The 26,821-nt window shown below is 42.2% G+C and overlaps 1 long non-coding RNA gene across 1 annotated transcript; it reads right to left on the reverse strand.

Moving 5' to 3' along the window:
• Positions 1 to 1,245: 1,245 nt before the first annotated feature.
• LOC141652221 (uncharacterized) lies at positions 1,246 to 2,000 on the reverse strand. Its single transcript, XR_012547048.1, has 3 exons — positions 1,839 to 2,000; positions 1,435 to 1,749; positions 1,246 to 1,351 (listed from the first exon to the last, which is right to left on the reverse strand). It is a non-coding gene; the product is annotated as an uncharacterized LOC141652221 (long non-coding RNA).
• Between the last annotated feature and the right edge of the window lie 24,821 nt (positions 2,001 to 26,821).

Below are 26,821 nucleotides of genomic sequence, written 5' to 3' on the forward strand. Positions count from 1 at the left end.
CGCTTTGCGCCTCTTCAAAGGGACGCACTCATGTCGCGCCTCTTCCCTGACCTCACTTCGTGATTTCCGCGTTTGGATCTTTCCTAATTCTATAAACAAATAATTTCCTATTCCTACGGGATTTTATTTTGGTAAATCCGAGAAATTTACCATGCTTCAGGTTTCCTTAATCCGCGGACACGCATTTCGAGGCGACATCGACATTTTCCGCCATTTTTCTCACACTTTTATATTTAGTTTTCATTTTAATTATTTTTTATTTCAACATTTACTTAGTCATTTCATTTTCTTAATTTCTTTTTTTTCCATTTTCTAACTTATAGATTTCTCTTTTTTTTTTTTTTTTTTTTTTTTTTTTTTTTTTTTTTAGGGGGTAACCCTCCCTACCGTCCGGTCATTTCCGGCAAAATTTTTGCATTTTCACGTCCTTTCGAGTCTCATTTTGCACTAATTAAAGGCCCTATGTGTATATAAAAATGTATGTGTTGCGTGATTTTCTATGTAAATTTCGGCAGCATGACGGCATAAACCGTTGTCTACCAAACTGTTCAAAAGCTAACTGCAGGTACAACCAACACAACCCAAAGAAAGACAAAAGGCACTCAGGCCGTCGTATATACAACAAAAAAAGCAAATGTACAAGCAAACTGGGGGCTTCGCCCCAAACAAGTCCAAATGTACAACTGGGGGCTTCGCCCCAAACAAGTCCAAATCCAAGTAAACTGGGGGCTTGCGCCCCAAAACAAGTCCAAAAATGTTCAAAATCAAGTCTACAAAACCACGCAAAAGCTACTGCTGGGCACCCTCCAGCTCGGCAACCCTCGCCATAAGAGCGGCAATCTCGGCGTCCCGAAACTCGAGCTCCCTCGACAAACGAGCCGTCTCCTCCCGAGACTGGGTCAACTCTCGCTCCAGCTCACGACCGGCCTGTGGACAACAAGAAATTGGCTCATGTCAATCAATTCAAACAAAACTGAAAAAACCAAAAATCAAGGAAAAACAAATGAGGTTCATACCTGACGACCTCGACCGCCGACGAGTGCCTCGATGGCGGTAGCTCGCAGCCGGTTGGCCACCCTCCATAATGCCACGAACCGAGATGGCGCAACCTGCGTTTTCAAAAAGTAATTCTCAGCAAAATTGAACAAATTCAATCAAATGTGTTCTTACACGAAAACTATGCAAAATGGGAACTCACCCTCCGAATCAGATGCTGCCAGTCATCCAGGCCAGCATCCGTCATAGCCACGTCAAAGTCACGCAGCTCGGAGATCGTCGTCCTCCCAGTAGCGTCAGTGTACTCGAGGGTCTCGGGGTACTCTGGGGGCTCGATGCCCGCCGCCTCAACCTCCTGCAAAATGGCTCTCGTTAATCGATGATCTTTCGTCGCGATTCTCGAAAATCAAGATCCAACAAGAAACAGAAGATACTCACCACTACTGGCCAGTACGCCAACCTCCCGTAAAGGAATGCCGAGTAATCCTCGTCAGGGAGAAGAAGGTCGTCGCCACTAGCACCAGCCAAGTCCGCCTCCCTCTCAGCCTCAGAAGGCTCCCTAAACATCGTCCTAGGAGGATCGACGGGAACCGTCAACGCGCCCCGAAAGCACTGACGAGCTAACCGCTCGCCCAGATACCACACAGGACCCATCGACGTCCACAACAGCAGCCGACTCGAGCTCCTAGGTCGAAGGACCTCAGCGACAAAAGGAGGCGCTCCAGCGTACTCCGCCCAAGGTCTGGGCACCCACTGCGACAATATAAAGGCAAAGGTCATTCCTATGATCAATTTAAAACAAAGTATAAGAAGGTGTGAATGAATACAAATGGGATACTCACGCTGCTCAGCTGAAGAGCGTTCACATCCCGCCGGTAGACATTGTGAGAAGAACGCTTGCTCTTCGTCCGGCACATGACCCAATCCCTCACCACGGGGTAGGCCCTCTCCAACGGCTCCGTCCTCTTGGGCGCGAGGTCCGGAAAGTAAGAGTACACCCACGCCTGCAAAACAGAATAGCCAATGACGATCTTTTGATCTTTGATAAAAGAAAGGAATTTACTTTGGTCTAAAGGAAGGTTCATACCTCCAAAAAAGAGCCCCAGTCCAACGGCGCCGGGAGAAGTCCCTTCTCCATCAACTCCCGGACGAACCATGGCCCTCATAAAGCGGATGAGGACCGCAAAACCAGCATGACCCGGTCCCGGCGCCCTAGGGAACTCAGTCGAGAAAGAAAGGGGAGAAGCTTCGTCGACGGACCTCTCACCCTTGTCTCCGAGGTAAATCGAAGACAAGAACCACCAAAGCCACAGACGAGCCCTCCGCTTTCACCAGACAAGGAGGAGGAGCCGTCTCCCTCCCATCGATCACCACCGATAACGGGGTCTTCCCCGCGAAGTAATCTCGAACATAGGTACTGGGCACCAAACCCGGCACCGCAATGCCTTCGACGACGGGTTCCAGCCCGATCAACCTCCTCGCCTCGGCCGAATCCGCCCTCATGCCGTCTCCGCCACACCATCTCCTCGGTCCCACACGGCAGGACCGTAAATCATGCCGTAGTCCTCCAAGGTGACTCCCACCTCACCAAAAGGCAAGTGAAACGTGGAAGTCGTATCCCAAAATCGATCCAAGAAAGCGCGGACCAGGCTAAGGTTGGCCCGCAACTTCCTCTTCACGATATCCCTCCAGACCTGAACCAGAGGACCGAACGCTCCACGCTCGATCATGGCTCTCTCCTCCTCCGACAACCGCTCGTAATGCTCCATCGCCGTCGTGTACCCCGAGAACGACCGGATGTTCCCGGCCTCCTATTATGATTTGAAACAAAGCTATCTTTAGTTTTGAGTAAATTTGAAAGGAATTTGAACAAAAATAGAAAAGGATAGGTAATGAGTTAGGGAATTCCTATTTACCAAGCTCTTCACCGTCCTGTAGGACAAGTGACCCTCGGCAGCCCACACAAGGTGCCTACTCTCCCAGGTCTCAGCCCACGCAGGAGCACCTCTCAGCTGACGACCTCCTCGTCCGAGGTGGGCCCGTCTCGGAATCTCCTCCTCCTCAGCAGCCTCCTCCTCGGGAACCTCGTCGCGGCAGCCCATCACCGCAGCGGTGAAGGCCTGCTCCAAAGCCTCCTCAACAACAGCGGCGTCTATGTCCATGGGATCCCTCCCAGAAGTAGAAGCATCGTCACCTGCAAACATTAAAGCAAATTCAGGCCGCGCCCCATGACGACAAGCCTTTGTTAAGAAGTTTTCGAGCCTTCAAGGCCCCGGAATTCCCCATTTCTGGCCATCCTTGGCCATATTCCCACCAATTCAATCACTCATGTGATGAATTGAGTCAAGTCAAGACAAAGTCAAGGCCTAGTCTCGGGTTCGAGTCGGAAATTCGGCAGCATTTCGCTATAATGGCGGTTATGCCCTAAAAAGTGTCCTGAAAAAGTTGTCACAAACCAAACTTCCAAGATGGTAGAAAGTTTACCCATCACCCAAGGATCCCAAATATCAAGTTTCATCACAAATGGGCAATCCTAAGGCCATTTTCGAAGCCATTTACGATCTAGCTGTGAAACCGTCTCAAAATTCGCTCAAGGGCTCAAAACTTGATGAAAATCCAAAGTAAATACATGGTTATGTTCCTAACATTACCTATTATCCATTTCTAGCATCAATTTGGCAAGACAAATCCATTTGGGGGAAAAGCCCCAAATTTTCGATCGAAAGGGTCGAAAACCCTAATGTTCGCGGCTCAAAATTCAACAAATGTGGAAGATTAATGCAAGATTAAAGCACATACCTCGATTAGTCATATTTTAAGCAAGCTTTTGAATCCAACCTCGACGAAAATGGTGAAGATTTGAGAGAGAATGGAGTGATTTATGTTTCGAATAAAATGAACATAAACCTTCTGACTTTCGCGTTTTTACGCGGAATTGCCAAATTGGGGAACAGACGCAGCAGGTGCTGCGCCTCTTCCAAGAGACGCAGCTCTTGCTGCGCCTCTTCCTTTTGTTCCCTCCTTGCGGATTTTCAAAAATCCGTTATGAGTTCGTTATTCGTGGGCCCATCTTTGGTGCGCCTCTTCTTCAATGCTATTATGTTCTTTTGGTCCGTTTCGACGATTTTCTTTCGTTCCGGGCCACGTTTTATCCAGCGCGACAGTATTTTGCAGTATTGTCCGAATTCATTTTATCCCGCGCAGCAGTATTTCGCAGTATTGCTCAATTTTTATGTCCAGCGCAGTAGTATTTTGCAGTACTGCTCACTCAAGACTTTCTTTCGCGATGATTAAGATGTTCCTAGTCGTCTATCCCAGGTGAGAGTATTTTGCAAAGATCGCTCACTCAAGGTTTCCCCTACGACGATCAAGATGTTCCTAGTCGTCGGTATGTTCCCCAACCCGAGTTCGCTTGAGACCAACGCAAGCAGATTCAGCCTCCAAAATTTCGCCAGAGTTCACTTGAGACCGACGCAAGCGGATCCCCAGCAGTTTCTACCGACGTCCTGCTGTTTTCAATATCTCTTATTTCCCCGCGAAGTTCGAAGAAATCTCAGGTATGATCTCTTCTTATGGCTGGCGAGCCTCCTTACGTAGTCTAATGGACTTTAAACGACCCTCCCCAATAGTCGACAGACTCTAAAATGTTCCCGACGACAGGTCCTTGGCTCAGACCCCTTGAGCCGCCTCGCGTCGCCATAGTCGTCAGGTTGTAATCTTCGATTGACCTGATGGCTATACTTTGACTTTCGCCTTGTCCAAGCCTCGGTCAAAGTGGGGGCTCAGAGACACCTCGTTTCGCACCCTCGCAAACCACCCGGTGATGATTGGGCCGCATGTTTGATTCGCGGAACGATTAGTGACAGTTCGTAAGATTATCGTCAAGTGATTGCTCAAATATTAATGTCAACCTCTTAGTTGTCATCTACGTGCCGATACGGTCGTTTTGGCAGTAATTAGAGTACATTCGGAGTCCGGGTCAAAAACCGTCTCCATTTTCTGATAACTGTTAAATCCCGAGTCAGAATGTTCTGGAATGTTCCGGATATTTCTATTCCATATTTCTCAAATTTTATCTTTTGGCAAATAATATCCCGTAATATTCATGAGATAATCGAATTACTTCCGTCCTACCATAACTCAAACGCGGAAATCTTTCTTAAGCAGGAGGAAACCTCCTGGGAATAGACGCAGCAGCGCCGCGCCTCTTCCAAGAGACGATGGCTGCGCGCCTCTTCCCAGGCCCTTCTTTGCATGATTTACGTATCTTTTTTATATCTTTCCGAGATTCACTTCCAAAGAGTCTCCGAAACCCTATTCCTTCACGTGATTAGTATAAATAGGAGCTTTCGTTCCTCATATTTCTCACGCGAGTGTCCGCCCTTCTCTTCTCTCTTTGCATTCTAGACTTCGTTCTTACTAATTGGCGCCTACGTGCTTGGACTTCCGACCACGTAAGCTCGGATCTTTCCGGGTACCAGCCTCTCCGTTGCATGACCGACCAATTTGACCACTACACTCAATCAATCTAATTAATCAACTTGTTAAATCGTTTTCCTCTTACGAGGGCACTCTTTCCTTGCATTCGCGTCGAGCATCACTAATCGATCTTCTTAGTTCTTCTCGTTCCGTCAACATGTAAGTCTGAGGGTGTATTAATCTCTCTTTTATTTATTGTATTTTATTATTGTATAACAATTGTAAGGTTTATGTCGAAAGTACCCCATTAAAACCGATTTCTAAAACCGTCTTTAAAACCTTTTTGCGGATTTCCGTGAGAGGACGTCGAGAAAAGACGCGGCAACCGCTGCGCCTCTTCGAAGGAGCGCAGCACTCGCCGCGCCTCTTCGTGAGGGCCGCCGCAGATTCCTCGCTTCTTTTCTTCTTCCTCCGTCCTCTGTAATTCGTATCAAATTAATTTCTTTTGTTTTGTTCGTCTGTTAATTCGTTCACTTGATAGTTTAATAATTCATATGCATATTAACCATCATCATTAACATGTTTTAAATCGTCATAAATCCGACTTAAATCCCAAATAATCAATATTTGCGGGTTTTCGTCATTAAATTCAATTCGAGTTTTAGAAATTCAATTTGTTCATATTGAGTTTCTGGGATTCATTGTTGATATATTTTCATCTGTTTAGTCATTAATCCATCGTCAATTCATCATGTTTAGCTTGTTCTATTCACCGATGTCACTAATTAGTCATTCATTAACATCGACCCTTCACATAATTAATCCGTCTTATTTCCGTCTTAACCATGTTTTACTGTTTTATGACCTCAATCATATGTAAATAATCTGCTAATAACTTTCATCCGAGTCTAAAATCGTAATCAATCCATTAATTTACCAATTAACATTAACGGTTTTGCGATTCGGCTTCACGGCCAGAACTCACCCTTGGAAACGACAAAGAATCGCCGCGCCTCTTCCAAAGGGCGCAGTGCCTGCTGCGCCTGTTCCAGGGTGAATTCTGTCCCTGAACTCCTGTTCTGCCTTGACCTAGTTTAATTAGTAAGCGTATTAATTAACTAATAATCGTATTATCACCTTCTGACCTGTTCGTGTTTTATTCTTACTTCTTTTCCTCAAATTATCCGTTTTAAAGGTATTTTCGACATAAATCGCCTATTCCAATGTAATTATTGTAGTTTATATTTATTATTGTTGTATTTTGTATCATTTGTATGCTTTCACATGTAATGAGCATTAAATCCTACTTCGACCCCAATTGTATGCTAATTACATGTCAACCGACTTAATCTAATTCTCACATGCTAGGATTAATCTAATGGATGTTGCATTGCATGCATATAGCCTACGGTATATCAAGTACGAATAACTTCCCTAATCATTAGTAGAGGCCGCTATCGAGGCGGGCGGGATTAGGTGTTCGATCAAAAGAGCTTCCTAATACGTACCCTCACCCCTTACTCCAGATCTCCGTGAGCACCCGTGTTCATTGGCATCCACGAGAGTCATTCTAGACATAGAATGCTAAGGGTAACGATTGCTTAGTGTTCATGTCACTACTTTGTGTCTTGACATGGCACGAGGTATTCGAACGGTTCCAATTTCCCATAAAAATTGGTGGCGACTCCATACAAAATGCAAACGCTTGTTTTCGAGCCCCTTCACCAAGCGCCCCCGTGGGCGGCCCGCTGTCCACAGTTGGTAAGAGTGTTGAGGATGTTGGTGAGGAGTTTGTGGGTGTTGTGGAGATAGAGGAATGTGAGGATATCTTGGTGGAGAGGCTTGAGATTGAGGAGGAGAGACCTTTGGAGCAAGTTGAGGTTGAGACCCCCTTTTTTGAGGATGAGCCCTACACCCTTTTCGAGTATATACACACTACCTCCCCTACTCCCTTAAACACACCCACTAATTATGAGGATGTGATCTTTGAGGAATACAAGAGTGAGAGTGATGAAGAGAGCATCATGGTTGAAGAGTTGGAGGTCAAATGGGATGATGAATTTCTTGGTGAGGAAGTCCTATTGGAAAAGTGGGATGTTGAGGTTGATCTATTTGAAAAGCCTATCTTGGAGAAATTTGATGTTTTTCTTCATGATGATGATGAATCCCTTAAACCCATTGATTCCATTATCCTTATTTCTCTCGACCCTTTGTTGGAGGTTATGTATGTTGAGGAGGATAGTGCAAGCATTGATGGCGAGGGAGATTGTGAGGTGCATTTATTTGAACCTCTTTTTGAGAAATTTGAGGCACATTTTGGTGGTGAGGATGAGCTCCTTTTACCGACCGACGATCTTGACTTCATTTCTTATGCCCCTTTACTTGATTATGCTTGCATGGGTGAGTTGCTTGAAACCCCCCTCTCATCTACATGTGATGATTATGATGCTTCCCCCTTCCTTTTGGAAAAAATTGTGTTTGAAATGGATGAATGGAGGGGAGAAGCAAGGGACAAGGATACTAATAAAGTCTCATATGTTGTTGATTGTCCCTTGCTTGTTGGTTTTGATCATTCTCCTTCAATGAAGGAGGAAATATTTTATATAATCGAGTTTGAAAATGTCGAGGAGAATGATCACAACCTAGACGATTGGAAGAGGCTTAAAGATGTGAGCTTCATTGACTTGGGCAAGGAGTTAAGTGGCCTTGCCCATAGGTTGTGGGATCCCGGATAGTTTTGGGACCAAGCTTAGGTTTGGCGGTTTCCTTAAAACCGCGCTTCTTGGGAGGCAACCCAAGCTTTTTATGCATTATTTTTCTTTTTGATAATTTTTTCTAAAAACCCAAAAACACGTTCTTTTCTTTGAAAAAAAAAATTGAAAAACCAAAAACATGCATTTAATTTCAATTTTCTCCACACATTTGTTTCTTTTTGAAACATGGTGAATAAATAAGTGTGGGGAGGAAATTTTATATTTCAAAAATCTTCAAAAACATGTATTTTATTTCCGAATTTCCTCCACACATTTATTTCCATTGGAAATTATGTAAAGAAACAAGTGTGGGGAGGAAATTCTATTATTTAAAAATACAAAAACATGTCTTCTATTTTTCCTATTTCCTCCCTACATTTCGTTCCATCGAGGACGATGTAAATTTTAAGTGTGGGGTGGAAAATATCCATCTTGTGTATATTTGTTTATATTTGTATATATTTACTTATTAATTTGAGAAAATTACAAAAAAATACCTAAAAATTGAAAAATTTCAAAAATTTCAAAATTTTTGCATTGTTTATATTATATATATTGCATTTGTCCTAACCATTTTGATAGGCAACACATGAATCATCGGAGAAGACGCTTGGAAAAATTCTTCCAATCCTTTCTCATTTATCCTTCCTTTTCTTTTTGTAATTAAAACTGATTATAACTAATTAAAATGAATTATGAACGAATTACGACGAATTATAAACGAGTTAAAGTTAATGAAAACGAATCAGGTTAAACTAGTTACGAATTAGGTTAAATTAAAGATGGAAAAGACGTGATAGACAGTAATGAAAACATATACAAAAGGTCGAATTTTAGAAACTTGATATGAACGAATCGAGCCTCTAAAATCCGGGTTTGATGTTAATGATGAAAACCCGCTAATATCGATTATTAGGGATCTAGGTCGGATTTAAAGGTGATAAATAATATGAATTAGACGTTAAAATTGTTATATGGATGAAATAACGAAGAACAAAATAAAACGGAGTAAAAGAGATGAATCAACGAAGAACAAAGGAACAAGAAGAAAAGCAGAAACTGCGGCAACCTCAGGAAGAGGCGCAACAGTTGCTGCGTTTCTTCTCGACGTCTGTCTCCCGTTAATCCGTAAAAACAGTTTGATAAAAAGTTTTGTAAATCGGTTTTAAACATGCTTTTGACGTAAATCTTACAATAATTAATATAATAATAAAATACAATAATAAAACATGGGATTTACGCCCTCAGACTTACATGTTTGATGAAACGAGATTGACTAAGTTAACGATTAGTGACTGCTCGACTCGAATGTACGACGAAAGTGACCTCGTAAGAGGAATTTAAACTAAATTGATTAAGTTGATTGAGTGGAGTTGGTCATATTGGTAGGTCATGCAAAACGAGGCTGGTACTCAGAAGGATCTGAGCTTACGTGGTCGAAAGTTCAAGCACGTAGACGCTAATAAGCAAGAGCGCGGTCTTAGAATGCAAAGGGAGAAGAGAAGGGCGGGCACTCGCGTTAGAAATATGAGGAACGAAGGTCCCTATTTATACTAATCACACGGAGGAATTAGGGTTTTGGTAAAACTTGGGAAACAAATCAAGAAAAGATCTTAAAATACACAGAAAGGAGCTGGGGAAGAGGCGCAGAAACCACTGCAGCTCTTGGTGGAGTTTCCTCCTGCGGAAGAAAGATTTTCCGCGATTCTATTATGGAATTGCGGTAGATCTCAATTTCCTTATTATTTAAAATATAATTTCGGGAAATATTTTGCCAAAAGATTAAAAGATTGAAATATGGAATAGAAATATCCGGAACATTCCAGAATATTCCGACTCGGCATTTAAACGGTTATTAGAAAATGAAGACGGTTTTTAACCCAGACTCCAAATGAACTCTAATTACTGTCAAAACGACCGCAACGGCGCGTAGATGACAACCAAGGGGTAGACACAAGTATTTGAGCTATCACTTGATGATAAACTTACGAATTGTCTTAAATCGTTCCGTGTACCAAATATGCGGCCCAATCATCACCGTGTGGCTTGCGGGAGGTGCAGAAATGAGGTATCTACAAAGCCCCCACTTTGACTGAGGTTTGGACAAGGCGAAAGTAAAAGTATAGCCATCAGGTCAATCGAAGATTACAACCTGAAGACTATGGCCACGCAAGGCGGCTCAAGGGGTCTGAGCCAAGGACCTGTTGTCGGGAACATTTTAGAGTCTGTCGACTATTGGGGAGGGTCGTTTAAAGTTTATTAGACTACGTAAGGAAGCTCGCCAGCCATAAGAAGAAACCATACCTGATATACCCCTGGGTAAAACGAGACTGAAGGCACTTCGGCAAAACTCTTGATCTGAAGATAACTTGATGTCTGAAGGCATTAGGGGGGTACAAGGAATTCTGAAGAAACTTCTTAACACTTATGAAGACTAACTCTGAAGGATATCTCTCTCTAAAGGGAAGGCTGAAGGATAACTCTCTAAAGGACTGAACATGAGGGCTGAAAAGAAATGAAGGGGGAATTATCCTGAAAGTTGTCTGAACATATAAAGGGGTTGTCCTGAAAGGTGTCTGAAGGAATAAAGGATTATCTGAAGTTATATGAAGGGAAAAAGGATTATATAAAGGCTTATTTGAAGGGTTGTCTGAAAGATTAAGGCAAGTTCCTGAAAGATATGAAGGTTTATCCTGAAAAGGGTTATCTGAAAGGATTAAAGGATTATCTGAGGGTATCTGCCTGTCTTTGTCCTCAAGCAAACTCTCATTGGGTGAGCAATACTGCAAAATACTGCTGCGCTAGAGAATGAAGATTTGAGCGAAGCCCCCAGTTGGAGCGAGCACTGCTTCTGATACTTACCTGCATGGTTAGTAGCCACACAAGAATGCAATATAATAGGCAAATAGCACATAAACACATGAGGAAACACATAGGTTTTGCAAATTTTGTTTTTTTTTTTTTATAAAAGTAATTTAAAACTCGCTCAAAGAAATTTGTCGTTTGAATGCGATACGCATATTCAATGGGCTCTAGTCACAGGACTTGACATGACATCGACTCACTAGGATACAAGACGATAGACTGGCCCAACGCTAACTTAGATTTGACGCGACACAGGGATAAATTTGACAGACTTTGCCTAAGTATGCGTAACCCCTAGCCAAGTATGGGTGACAACGCGTATTATTCCCAAGGTAGAAGAATTGCGAGAACGATAGGGACATATAAAGGCATGAGCCGTGGATCAGCTGTCTACTTAGACATCTTTTGACATCGTTTGCTGTAAAAGAGACTCCTCTTTAGGCACGGTAAATCGGAGAATTGATCTTAGACCTTTGTCATTATCTGGACCGAGCACTAGCTCGACTCAAATGAGAGAGGAATAAAGGAAGGGTGGCATCTCGGAAGAGAAGCCCCCAGGATGAGAAGATGACTCTAGAATTTGGTAAAAAAGAGACTGGGCAACAAAAAGGAGCCCCCAGTAAAGAGGTAAAAATGGAAATTGTGGTTCGAAGGTTATGAAATGGAAATGGATGGTATTTGAGGTTGAAAGTTGATAATTGAGGTGGTTGATAATTGAGGTTAAAAATTGATAGTTGAGGTGGTTGTGTCCTTAAGGACTGCCTACGTATTCACGTGAAGTGAAATCAAACCAGATCGTAGTTCTGAGGTTTGGTTAATTTTATTTGGGTGTTGTGGTTGTATCATTCTTGTGTAAGAAAGGACTGCCTACGTATTCACCTGAAGAGGTGAAATCAAACCATGCTCGTAGTTCAGGTGTGTGCCTAAGCTTATGTTGTCAGGACTTTAAAGTGCATGGGTCAGGAAGGTAATATTCCTTTGGTGACTTCGAAGAATTGATTTGAGATAACTCTCTCTGATCATAGACCAAAGAGGTATAACTAATTTTGTAAAAATTTCCTTGTCATGTGAGCACACTTAGTGGACCCTAAGGATGGATATGGGTATGTCCCGTTATGAGTAGCAAAGTATTTGAAGACTCCGTGTATGGGTCAAGGTAAAACTGGATTGGATATTTAGAATGTGGAGCTCGGTAATAAGAGGCTTTGATGAACAAATCTCTGGAGCTTGATTTTGTGGAGTTAAGGCTCGATGGGATTATGGCTTGTAATATGGCTCGAAAATGGAGTCTCTTGGCTTGATGTAACCTGAGCACATAATGGTAGGTTAAAATGACGTGGGTTCAAGTTTCCATGTCTTGGCCCTAAAGGATGAGTATATTTGACGAGGTTGAGAGGATTCTCAAAATTCCTAACTATCTCCCTGTAACGGTCTCGAGAAGGACTTAGGGTGTATGATGTGTGAAAGGCTAAGTGAGGGTGCTAGCTGACCATCTTCATCTATGTCTAGACTCTATATAGACTTCAGCAGTATTCTGTTCAGCATTTGATTTCGGGCTTGTTCTTGATTCAGACTCAGATTCTTGGTGTAGAATATATCTCGTGTTTTGCTCAAATACTTGATTCAGGTTTTTGAAGATAACTTTGACTTTGGGTATTGACATTTTGCATTTTGACTATTTTGTCTTGTATTATAGGCATAACTGCGGCCTTGGATATTGACAACAGTTTCTCTTGATTGAGCCTTTGTCTTTGATCATGGCTCGTATCGCCTTCGATTTGCTTGTTAACCATGGATTTGGGTCAGATTAGCACCTTTGGTGTGAAACGGGTTGGTCTTTAGTAACACGTGTTGTTTATTGTGGGTAATGGGTTTGCCTTCTATCATGGATTATTAACAAGGAGATGGTCTGGATTCGTCCTAGAATCTCTTGAGATAGGCTCGTCCTAAACTAGGGTATAGTGAGGTTTCTATTGCCAGACATGGAATAGGTAAGGAAAATGGACACGGAGTTTCAGGTCCTCTACAACTTGGAATGGAACATCATTTAAGTGCACTCACATCGGCTCACCATGCGTTGTTGTTCATTTTAAAATGTCTCAAATCAATTCTTGTTGTCATAAGAAAAAGGGTAAAGGAAGAGATAAGATATAATATATAGATAAAATGTGTACTTTTATTGAAATGAATAATGAATGTATATTTAACACATACTCAAAAAGACATGACTTGTGGGACAGCCCCCAGGTTATCACTAGAAATGGAAATGGACGCGAAGAAAGACACTAGAACAATTATGGGAAAGAAAGCCTAAGACTCGGACTCGGACTCGGACTCGAACTTTGACTCAATCTTAGATCCAGACTCGTAATCATCGGCCCACATTTGAACATTTTCTTTTCCAGCAATTAGTTTTGGCATCTGACTTTGAGCATTCACCCACTTGAGCACCTCGTCCTCATCATTGGGAACACTAGAAGGATAACAATCAAGAAGAGTTTCTTGATAAGTGGCATATCCATGAGGATTGCCTAACTTGCCGTGTGAGTTAAAGGTTGAAAGGGACAATTTCCCGCTTTCGATCATATCTTGGATCACATGCTTGAACTTATGGCACACCTCAGTATCATGTCCCCTGCCCCTATGATATTGGCAATAAGCATTCTCATCCCAAAACCTAGACTTCTTTACGGATCTGGTGTAGGACCGATAGGTTTCAACATTCGTCGCTCCATGAGTCTATGAAGGGCATCCGTGTATGTAATACCAATGTTGGTAAATTTTGTAGGAGGTGTATCCTTCTTGTCGAAAGCCTTTGTGAATTACCTTAGAGAATTGTTAGATTTCTTTGATAAAGGCTCCATGAGGTTGCCTTTGTAGATTCTGATTCTTGGATGAGAAGAACCAGGAATAGATTACCCACTCGTTGCTTTAGGGCCGTCAGGTTGAGGGGTTGTCTGGACATTTTCCATCTTGAGAGGTTGGGCATCAAGTTTCTTACCCATTTCAGCAAACTGGTTTTCCATGTTGGAAATTCGAGAGTTTAGATTATCAATAGCCCCCTCAATTTTGGAAAATTTATTGTTGAAGGCCATGGAAAGCATGAGCATTCCATTTTGGATATCGTCGTCTTCGAGGATATTGATTTCTTCGTCGTCACGAGGATCGAGGAGATGAGAACAGTTTAGAGATTATTCTTCGTCATGTTTAATGCTGCTAGACCCAAGAGGGTCGATCTTCTTGGATTGCTTGACAGAAGGTGGCACAGGAAGCCTGCCATCCTCGATCATATCTTGAATAATATGTTTTAAACAATAGCATTCCTCCGTATCATGTCCCCTACCTCGATGGTACTGACAATATGAATTGCCCTTCCACCTAGGCAATATCATTTCATGGTCTGGGGTTGGACCAATTGGGTGAAGTTTTCCATAGGAAACCAGTCGTCATAGAGCTACTTCATATGTGGTTCCGAGGTCAAGGAATTCCCTATGAGCTCGTATCGGCCTTCTGGGTGGAGTTTCCAAGAGGTTAACTCCCTTGTCTTCATTGGCCTTCTTAGATGGGTGAGTTGTGTTGAAGCTATGCTCTGGCCTTGGGGTATGAGAAGATGGTAAAGGTTTCATCATGTCTATTTTGTTTTCCATATTGATGACACGAGCGCTCAAGTCTTCGATGGTGGCCTGAAGCTTAATGACTGCAGCACTTAGTCCCTCAACGACGACAGATAAACGTTCTTGAACACTTTTATTGGAAATTGCAGAATTCTTACCGAGAAGAAAATGACGCGCGTTACAACTTGATTCGACATGGGATCACGCATACTAAGGCGACAAACAAAGGATATACGACGAGACGAGATGACTAGACTCTTGACATGTGAATCCAGGAAATGTCGTGAGTGACTTCTCGTGTTTGGACTCACGGTGTTTGACCTTGACCTTAGACTCGAGTGTTGACTTTGACAGAGTGACATTTATGTTCTTTACTTAATTGACGGGATTGGCGACACGTGTTAATTCTAAGACGTGTGTTTAAGACAGACTTGACTCGAGGTTCAGGTATGTGTGTCCCGAACGTGCCATTAGGAGAATTCAAGAGACAGATTTTGGAAAGACTCGACGTGTTAGCCTCGAGTGTCTGAGTCGAGGTGTGGAAATGTTTAGATCCTAACTGAATTGGGTATGGGGGTCCAAAATGACGGCGTGACGCCTTAGGACTTGACTTGAATTTGAAAAGACCCAAAATGTAAAAGAAGACGGGTTCATGACTCGACGGGGTTCCGACTAGGACATAGTCGGTTTGAATTCTGACTCTAACTTAGCCTAATTGAATTTACATATTTACATTTACATGGTTTGAAAATATTTTGATTAAAACGTTCTTTTTGGTTTTTTTAGTTGTTCTTTTTTTTTTTTACGTTTTTTTACGTTTTTTTTTTTTTTTTTTTTACGTTTTTTTTACACGGCTTTTAAAATGGGTTTGAGGCCCGAAGTTTGTCTCGACAGTTGGATAGAGTTTCGGCTTATTTTGCGCTGTTTTGAAAATGTTTACATTTTGAAAAGGATTTACATTCTTAAAAGGTTTTTTATTTTGATTTTACAAAATTCGTCATGGTTTTGTTTACAAAAAAAATGATCACGTATGAGATAAGCATTCAAACAGGTATTATAACGGTATGCTGAGTACATTTAAAAGGGTTTTGGTTTAAAGGGTGGGTTGCCATACCGAACAATCAAACTCGGGGTCTGTGGAGAGGCTCGTACCAAACAGGAGTAAGGCCGATTCCTAGTCCATTCTCTCGAGTAGTGAAAGCTCTTGATACAAACAGGTATAAGCATCATGGTATGGTTGACGTCAATCGCTATCCATCCTTAGGCCCAGATAAGAATTTGGACCGTCTAGACGGGACAATTGCTCGAATGGGTTGAGTTGGGCCTAGGAAGGCCGAATAAAACGATCTAAGAAGACCGAGTCATGAAAACCGACAACTGTCTCATATAAACTATTCCCTAACCTTGTTCAAGTTTCACCCTTGGCAACACCTAAGTGTATCACTCCCCAGCGGAGTCGCCAAACTGTGGACATGGGGGGCCCACGGGGTCGCTTGGGAAACAAGCGATTGCACTTGTGGAGTCGCCACCAATTTTTATGGGAAATTGGAACGCGTTCGATTACTTCGCGTCATGTCAAGACACAAAGTAGTCACATAGACACCAAGAACTCGTAACCCTTAGCATTCTATGTCTAGAATGAGTCTCGTGGATGCCAATGAACACGGATGTTCACAGAGATCTGGAGTAAGGGGTGAGGGTACGTATTAGGAAGCTCTTTTGATCGAACACCTAATCTCGCCCGCCTCGATAACGGCCTCTACTAATGATTAGGGAAAATCATCTATACTTGATATGTTATCGATTATATGCATGCAATGCAACATCCAATAAATTAATCCTAGCATGTGAATATTAACTAAGTCGGTGAACATGTAATTTAGCACACATTAGGTCGAAGTATGGATTTAAGGTTGATTACATGTGAAAACAAGCAAACAATAATAAAGAGTATAATAAATGAAATACGATAATTAAAATTACAATAATTACAATGATTACAATGGTTCGATTGATTTACGTCGAAAATACACTTAAAATGGATAATTTGAGAAAAGAAAGGGAAAATAAATTAAGGGTAGAAAACGAACAGATTAGTAATGATAATACGGGTAATAGTTGATTAATACGTAAGCTAATGAACTAGGTCAAAGCAGAAACGGAAGTTCAGAGACAGAATTCACCTCAGAACAGGCGGAGCAATGCTGCGTCATTTGGAAGAGGCGCAGTGGTCACTGCGTCTGTTCCTGAGGTGAGTTCTGGCTGTGAAGCCGGAACTGCATATCGTTAATATTCGTTGGTGATTTAATGATCGATTATTGATATTTGACTCGGATGAAAGTGATTTAACAACTTAATTACATATGAATTTGGTCATAAAAGCAATAAAACATGAATTAAAACTGATTATAACTAATTAAAACGAATTATGAAGGAATTACGACGAATTATAAACGAGTTAAAGTTAATGAAAATGAATTAGGTTAAACTAGTTACGAATTAGGTTAAATTAAAGATGAAAAAGACGTGATAGACAGTAATGAAAAGATATACAAAAGGTCGAATTTCAGAAACTTGATATGAACGAATCGAGCCTCTAAAATCCGGGTTTGATGTTAATGACGAAAACCCGTTAATATTGATTATTAGGGATCTAAGTCGGATTTAAAGGTGATAAATAATATGAATTATACGTTAAAATTGTTATATGGATGAAATAACGAAGAACAAAAGAAAACGGAGTAAAAGAGATGAATCAACGAAGAACAAAGGAAGAAGAAAAAAAGCAGAAACTGCGGCAACCTCAGGAAGAGGCGCAAGAGGGTCTGCGACTCTCAAGAGGCGCAGCGATTCTTTCGCGTGTCTTCTCGACGTCTGTCTCCCGTTAATCCGTAAAAACAGTTTGATAAAAGGTTTTGTAAATCGGTTTTAAACATGCTTTCGATGTAAATCTTACAATAATTAATATAATAATAAAATACAATAATAAAACATGGGATTTGCACCCTCAGACTTACATGTTTGACGAAACGAGATTGACTAAGTTAACGATTAGTGATTGCTCGACTCGAATGTATGACGAAAGTGCCCTCGTAGGAGGAATTTAAACTAAATTGATTAAGTTGATTGAGTGGAGTTGGTCAAATTGGTCGGTCATGCAAAACGAGGCTGGTACTCAGAAGGATCCGAGCTTACGTGGTCGAAAGTTCAAGCATGTAGACGCCAATAAGCAAGAGCGCGGTCTTAGAATGCAAAGGGAGAAGAGAAGGGCGGACACTCGCGTGAGAAATATGAGGAACGAAGGTCCCTATTTATACTAATCACACGGAGGAATTAAAGTTTCGGTAAAACTTTGGAAAAAAATCTCGAAAAGATCTTAAAATACGCAGAAAGGAGCTGGGGAAGAGGCGCAGCAACCACTGCGGCTCTTGGAAGAGGCGTAGCAAGTGCTGCGTCCTTTCCCCAGGAGTTTCCTCCTACGGAAGAAAGATTTTCCGCGTTTCTATTATGGAATTGCGGTAGATCTCAATTTCCTTATTATTTAAAATATAATTTCGGGATATATTTTTCCAAAATATTAAAAGATTGAAATATGGAATAGAAATATCCGGAACATTCCAGAATATTCCGACTCGGCATTTTAAACGGTTATTAGAAAATGAAGACGGTTTTTGACCCGGACTCCAAATGAACTCTAATTATTGTCAAAACGACCGCAACGGCACGTAGATGACGACCAAGGGGTAGACACAAGTATTTGAGCTATCACATGGCGATAAACTTACGAATTGTCATAAATCGTTCCATTTACCAAACATGCGGCCCAATCATCGCCGAGTGACTTGCGGGAGGTGCAGAAATGAGGTATCTACACATTTGTTTAAAGAAGAACGTGCCAATGACTTTGGTGGATGATGGCTCTACAGTCAACGTCATACCATTGAAGACAACATATAAGTTAGGCATGAAAGAGTCAGATTGGACCCCTATCAATCAAGGTGTTCGTGCATACGACGGTACACGACGTAAAGTAGTAAGACTAGTCAATCTCACCATAGCCACAGGACCGATTGAGCGAAAGGTTAACTTTCAAATAGTGGACATCGAAGCATCATTCAACATACTTCTGAGAAGGCCTTGGATTCACGCTTCCAAAGCGGTAACATCCACCCTCCACCAGAAAATCAAGATTCCACTAGATGGCAAAGTAGTGACGATCACTTCATCACCTATTAAGGCAGTAATAGAAAAGATGACGAGCAACCAATTAGTTATGGATCCAGTATACGAGCTTGGGGGCTTCTATAGCATAAACCTTGTAGAGAATGAACTGGCACCCTTGTACTTCAATCCCTACTCCAATTTAGTGGTCAACCACATACTCAAATCTCAGGGATACTTCCCGGGGATGCCATTGAATCCTGTCCGAAGAAACACCTTTGCACCTTACAAAGAAGGAAACTCTCAAAGGGTACCATTAGGATTGGGATACAAACCCACGAAAGAAGAAGCTTTAGAGATGCTCACACAGTTCCAAAACCGTAAGAACGTGGGAATCCAAATGTGACCCTACCTCCCTACCCTAAATGGATACTTCGTTAGAGAAGGGAGTCAAGAATACTTTCATGGGTTTCCTGAACCTTGCCACTACAAAGGAAGGCAACTAGCTGGAATCGAGATCTTTCACGATTGTTACTTCATTCCTTCAGAAACGGTTCCTATCGTCAAGACTCGTCAAGCACCTTGCTTAGACGAACAGGCCATTAGCCTTCTGTTTGGAGAAGATTGATTTGTTAGAGCCGCGCATGACGAGATCATTACCATGATACTTCAGGATGACCATTTCAACCCTACCGCGTTAATCACTGAAACCAGTTCGAATCAGCAAAAAGGATGGAGAAAGTCGATCAAATGGAAAAACAATGAAGGAAGACTCTTCAAGCTCACCACTGGAGAAGGAGAGATGTTCAAAGGAGAACTAGAAGACCACGAATTCGAGTCAGAGTCGGAGTCGGAATCAGAGTCGGATTCTAAAGAAGTTCCTAGAGAGTCTCCTCCTGTCGTCATTCCCAATCCCCTTATTTCTCCTAGCTTAGCATCAAGTAGTAATAGTAGTTCGGGAAATATCCCAACAACTGTCCCTTTACCGCCACTGACTACTGAACATATGACTTCTTTGTTTCAATTATTTTCAAAACTTAATATGAATAAATCAGATTTTGCTTACTCTTTGTGTTATTCTGAATGCAATTCTGTTTACGATGATAATGAGGATGACCCAGACCCAGGCTCAATCGAACTACCTCCCTACATGGCCAAAGAAATATTACAAGAGGGGGAAGGGGCACCAGTTATAGAGAACACTAAACCCATCAACGTAGGAACTGAACTAGAACCCCAAGAGCTTAGGATAGGGACAACCTTGAGCCCAACCGAAAGGGCTAGTTTCATAGATCTCCTACACGAGTTCAAAGACGTTTTTGCTTGGTCCTACAAAGACATGCCAGGGATCGACAGGGATATTGCCGAACACAGAATTCTGATCAAACCAGGTTTCAAACCTATTAAACAGAAGCTTCATCGAATGAGGACATAATGGGCTCTTAAGATCAAAGAAGAAGTCGATAAACAATTCAAAGCCGAGTTCATCAAAGTTTCCGAGTACTCAGACTGGGTAGCCAACATTTTACCCGTACCCAAAAAGGATGGGAGAATCCGTGTTTGTGTTGATTTCAGAGACTTGAACAAAGCGAGTCCCAAGGATGACTTTCCTCTACCACATATCGACATATTGGTAGACAATACAGCAGATCACGCGTTGTTGTCCTTCATGGACGGGTACGCGGGATATAATCAGATCAAGATGGCCATAGAAGATATGCATAAGACTGCCTTTGTTACTCAATGGGGTACCTATTGCTATACTGTTATGCCGTTCAGATTAATCAATGCTGAAGCTACATATCAACGCACTGCAACCACGCTCCTACATGACATGATGCATAAAGAAGTCGAGGAGTATGTAGATGATATAATCGTCAAGTCCAAGGATAGAGAGGGGCACATTAATAACCTTCGCAAATTCTTCTTAAGACTACGAAAGTACAACATGAGGCCCAATCCTCAGAAATGTGCATTTGGGGTGACGTCAGGCAAGCTTCTAGGATATGTCGTCAGTCAACGAGGAATAGAAATCGACCCTTCCAAAATCAAAGCTCTAGTCGAAATGCCACAACCTCAGACAGAGAAGGAGGTTAGGGGATTTTTAGGCAAGGTTCAATATATAAGTCGATTCATATCGAAACTTATCATGATCTGTGAACCCATTTTCAAAAAGTTAAAGAAAACAGATCACACCATATGGGATGACGACTGTCAAAAGGCGTTCGACAAAATCAAGGAGATACTAGCCAAACCACCAGTACTCATGCCTCCTCAACGAGATCAACTTTTTGGTTTATATCTCACAGTGACCGAAACAGCCATGGGGGCTATGCTAGCGCAAACCGTCGAAAAAGAAGAGAGAGCTATCTAATACCTTAGCAAGAAGTTCTTGGAGTATGAATGCAATTACACACCGCTCGAAAAGACATGCCTCGCTCTTGTGTGGGCAACAAAGAAGCTACGCCATTACATGATTAGCTACTCCGTCAAAGTATACTCTAAAATGGATCCTGTCAAATACCTCTTCGAAAAACCCGTTCTCAATGGATGCTTGGCAAGATGGACCCTAATGCTTTCAGAGTTCGATCTCAAATACGTACCTCTGAAGGTTATAAAAGGGTGCGCCATCGCCGAGTTCTTCGCAGATAATCCCATCAACGACACCTAAGCAATAGACACATGGTCATTTCCGGATGAAGATATACTTCAAACCAATGTAGATTCTTGGGACCTTTATTTTGATGGAGCGTCGAACCTAAGAGGGTTTGGAATAGAGTTATTGCTCATTTATCCTGAAGGCGAGCATACATCACTCTCTATTAAACTCGACTTCGAGGTGACAAATAACGCAGCAGAATACGAAGCTTGCCTCATTGGACTACAGGCGGCAGTAGGCCTAGGCATCAAGAATCTTCTAGTTCACGGAGATTCATCCTTGATCATCAACCAAATTACGGGGTCTTGGAAAATTCGGAGTGAAAGTTTAGCCCCCTATCAGGCCAGGATAGACCAAGTTGCCCAATTCTTCGATCAAGTGACCTACCTACATCTACCTCGAGAAGAAAATCAGTTTTCAGACGCTCTTGCAAAACTTGCATCTCTGATTAACATGCCAGACAATATGGTAGAAATACCTTTATGCATCGAACGACGGTTAGAACCAGCCTATGTGCACCAAATCACAGATGAAGAGGAAAACCCAGGGGAGCCTTGGTTTCAAGCCATTCTGAACTTCAAGCTCAATGGCACCTATCCGCCGGATATGGATAAGAGAGGAAAACGTGCTATACGCCTACTCGCCTCTCAATACGCCATTATGCAAGGAGAATTGTACAAAAGAACACCTCTTGGTATAGTTTTGCGTTGCCTTGATCATTCACAGGCGCAGAAGGTGATGGAAGAGATCCATGATGGAGAATATAGCCCTCACATGAGTGGACCAATGATGGAAAATAAAATCACGCGTTTGGGATATTACTGGACCACAATGGAATCCGATTGCATCAAATACGTCAGACATTGTCACAACTGCCAAATCTTCGGGAATGTGCAACACGTCCCTCCTTCACTACTCTACACTATGACATCTCCTTGGCCATTTTCTACCTGGGGAATCGACATCATCGGGAAGATCACTCCAGCTGGAACAGGAGGTCACTATGTCATTTTGGTGGCAATCGACTATTTCACCAAATGGGTAGAGGCAGCATCTTACACTAGTCTTACAACCAAGAACGTGGCAAAGTTCATACAAACCAATATCATCTGTCGATATGGTTGCCCACATGAGATCATCAGTGACAACGGATCACATTTCCAGGCTGAGACTGAACAATTGCCAGCCAAGTACAAAATCAAGCACCACCCCTCCTTGCCGTACAGACCATAAACTAATGGCGCAGTAGAGGCAGCCAACAAGAATGTTGTCACAATCCTCAAGAAAATGATCGATAATTATCGAGATTGGTCAAGTAAGATACCATTCGCCTTATGGGAATATCACACATCCGTTAGGACGCCCACTGGGGCTACTCCTTTCTATTTGACTTACGGCATGGAAGCTATGCAACCAGTTGAACTAGAAATCCCATCCTTACGCATTATACTCGAAAGTCAAATTCCAGAAGCCGATTTAAAGAGAGACATATATGAAGAACGCATCCTCTTGGATGAACGAAGATTGCGCGCATTACATAATATGCAAAAATATCAGGCACGTATCAAACAAGCCTTCAACAAAAGGGTTAAGCCTAGAAACATTAAAGAAGGAGACTTAGTTCTCAAATCAGTTAGAGCTCTTTTACCTGTCGATCCACGAGGAAAGTTCAAACCCAACTGGGCCGGACCATTCTTGGTCAAGTCCATACTCCCGAGGGGTGCGGTTAGAATCACAGACCTTGATGGGAATGAATTTGCCAACCCAACTAACCTCGACCAATTAGAATGATATTATGCCTAGGATAGGACAAAAACGCGCCTCGCGTAAAACCCACGTGCCGCTCATGCGACACGAAATAAAAATGGCCCCTGGCGCGCTGAAATAAAGCTCATGTCACTTTGCTCTTGCATTTTGACAATTCATCATCCTTATATCATCAAATAAATTGAATTGTGTTTTAGGAGTAAGTAAAGCTCATGCTCATTTTCTAGTTCGCTACAAGTTCTTGCTTAGAACAATTATTCTTTTATATTTATTCGAACTACGCGCAAGGGTTTGATTTCATTTCTTTTAATGAATACGTAGGCAATCCTTCACAGGATACAACCCGTTATTTTAAATGTAAATAGAAGGACATTTGCATTTGCATTTGAAATTCGACAAGAATAATTAAAGAAAAATCACATAAGTTTCATAACTAATTAATCTTTTATTCACTTTTCCATAAATAATAATAGTACGCCACATAATATAAATAATAAAAAAAAAACAAAAAGGCTAGGATTCTAAAACCCCACCACTTATTATAAATAATAATAATAATAATAATAATAATAATAATAATAATAATAATAATAATAATAAATAATACTACGACTTAGGCTACTCTTCCATCTTTCCCTTACCTTTGTCATTTTTATCATACTTTTATCCCGACCACGAGCCGGGCGCTCCTGCGTTATCTCAGACCGAATCACCAAAGGTCTCTCTTGCGGTTTATCCTTACCATTTCGATCAACCACCATCTCTACGGCAGGAGTAGCCTTCGCTTTCTTCGATGGATGAGCAACTCGAAATCCGGCTTCTTCTTCCCCCCCAGTCAAATGCTTCTCGTTCTCCTTCGCCACCTCACGAATCTTGTAGTCAACAGGCTCGCGCTTCCTTAATTTCCCACGCTCCTCGGGAGTAGTAGCCTTCCTCCATTGCAAATAGGAATCCGAAACCCACAGAGCACTAACAGAAGACTGTAGAAACCACATGTTTCTCTAAGCCCACCTGAGGGCCCATTCTCTACGACTCTCGGCAGTATGTGCCACTACAGTCTGAGGGACGGTATCAAGCTTGGGAATCGTCTGTTTAAAGCCCACCTACCTCATCAATCTCTCCGAAAAGATGCATACCATGAATTCCAAGCCAGGAATGCGCACCGATCGAGTAGGATCCAAAGACGAAACTCCAGTCACTGACTTGTGATGCCACCACGGCACCACCCATATGATCAAGGGACCATCCTCATTCTTGAGCTTGTTCTCCCAATAGTTGTAAACCCGAGTAAAATCCACCATATAGAGCCTGGTCCTCATCACAATTGATCTAGCATGATATCCTAGAACATTAGCAGGGGGCTCGATCAACCGCAGACGCTCTATGAGCCAAACCTACCAAGACAGGAATTAATGTCCAACCAATAAAAAAACAAAAAAAAAACGACAAAAAAAGAAAAAAAACGACAAAAAAAATGAAAAAGAGAAGAAAAAAAAAAAGAAAAAAGGTCGCGTTCTTACCTGCAAAATGATAGGACTTCCCAAATAAGGAAGATCGCGGTTGGCTTTCCTGTTATCCAGCCCCAAAATGATCTCTCCTAGGCACAGACAAGCTGGGCTCCTGCACAGCCCTATTTGCTCAACCAAGCTCAAATAACGAGGTTCTCCTCTCATTTCTTTATCAACATTCCCCTGGAGGACATAACCATGCAATAGGCAGAATCCTAATGCCTTGCGCCTCGCCGTATGAGAAATCGAAGGGTCTTTCCTACGTATAAATCGATCGATAAAGTCAAGCATACAGACTCCTTTTGAGGTCACAAGGCGGTCAACCTCGGCTCTAGTCAGTCCAAGCAAATCTCTAAACTTGTTTTTGTACCCTTGAGAGCTAGAGGGTATGGCAGGCATATATTCCGGATCCCATCCTCCAATTGCAGCAATCTCCTCAGGAAAAGGACATATATCACCTCCAGGGAAGGCAAAAATATGGAAATTAGGGTCCCAATATTCGAGGCAAGCATCCAAGAACGGTTTAACAACATTCACCAGTTTCAAACTCAAGATTGACCCCAAGTTGAAAGCACCCATATCATGCTTCTCGACATTTGTAAATTCGTTTGTCCATTCTTTGAGACAGTTTTCCAAGGCATCCATGATTTGTAATTTTTTTCTATATAATAGGAGAATTTTATATTATAGACGAAAGGAGGACGGAAGAATTGTGTGAATAAAAGCTCCCTCGATGTCAATATTTATACTAAAAGTCATTTCCTAAAATCCGTCAGGTTTGGCAAACTGAGGAAATGGCGCAGCACTTGCTGCGCCTCTTCGAAGGGTCGCAGCTCGTGCTGCGCCTCTTCCTGAGAAGGTTTCTGTGATTTTTTCCGCGTTGGATCTTTCCTAATTCCTCTTGATATAATTTCCTATTCGTATAGGTTATTGTTTTGGTAATTCCGTCAAATTACCATATATTTTGTTTCCTAAGTTTCCAGGCATGGTTTTCGAGGCGAAATCGACATTTTCGGCAAATAAGCACACTTACCCATTTCATTTTATTTTTCTTTTTTTGAGGGAATCATTTCACTCTCGTTACACATTTCATTTCAAACTTATACGTTTCTTTTTTTTCGTTTTTTCAGGGGGTAGCCCTCCCTACCGTCCGGTCATTTTCGGCAAATTTTAGCGCTCATTTTTGGGCAATTTTTCGCATTTTTTAGGTCTTTTCTTTGTTTTGCGCTAGTTTAGGCCATATGTGCAATATGTGTTTTATGCGTGATTTTTATGTAAATTTCGGCAGCATGGCGGCGTAAACCGTCATCTACCAAACCTGTTCAAAGCTAACCTGCAGGAACAAACAAGACAACCCAACAGCAAAGGCACTCAGGCCTTCTTATATACAATCAAAATGTTGTATGTACATCAAACTGGGGGGCTCTTGCCCAAAACAAGTCCTAAGTCCAAAATGAAGTCCTAAAGTGTACAAAATGTGTGCGGTACAAGCAACCGAAGCAACAAAAACAGAGACAAACTACTCCGGGTCACCCCACTCAGTGACCCTAGCCTGAAGAGCAGCGATCTCGGTGTCTCGGATCTCCAACTCCCTCAACAGGCGAGCCGTCTCCTCATGGGACTGCGCAAGCTCACGCTCCAGGTCGCGCTCCTTCTGCAGTTGACAAAGAAATGCCTCATTTAAATCGTTTCAAATACAATAAAATTACAAAATTCAAAATGAAGTAAAATGAAAGGTTCATACCTGTCGTCCTCGACCGCCAGCAAGTGCCTCAATGGCAGTAGCCCGTAGCCGGTTGCCTACCCTCCACAAAGCCACTTGCCGAGACGGGGCCACCTGCATTTCCATAAACAAAGGTTTTCAATAAAATGGACAAGTGTATTCTTATACAACAGCAAAAGCCAACTGAATCGGGAACTTACCCTCTGGACCAATTGCTGCCACTCTCCTAGGCCAGCATCTCTCAACGCCTCGTGAAAGTCGCGAAGCTCGGAGATCGTCGTCATACCTGCTACGTCAGTGAACTCGATGGTCTCGGGATACGCTGGGGGCTCGACGCCCGCCTCCTCAACCTCCTG

Source organism: Silene latifolia, chromosome 4, assembly GCF_048544455.1.
Source record: "Silene latifolia isolate original U9 population chromosome 4, ASM4854445v1, whole genome shotgun sequence".
Lineage (NCBI taxonomy): Eukaryota > Viridiplantae > Streptophyta > Magnoliopsida > Caryophyllales > Caryophyllaceae > Silene > Silene latifolia.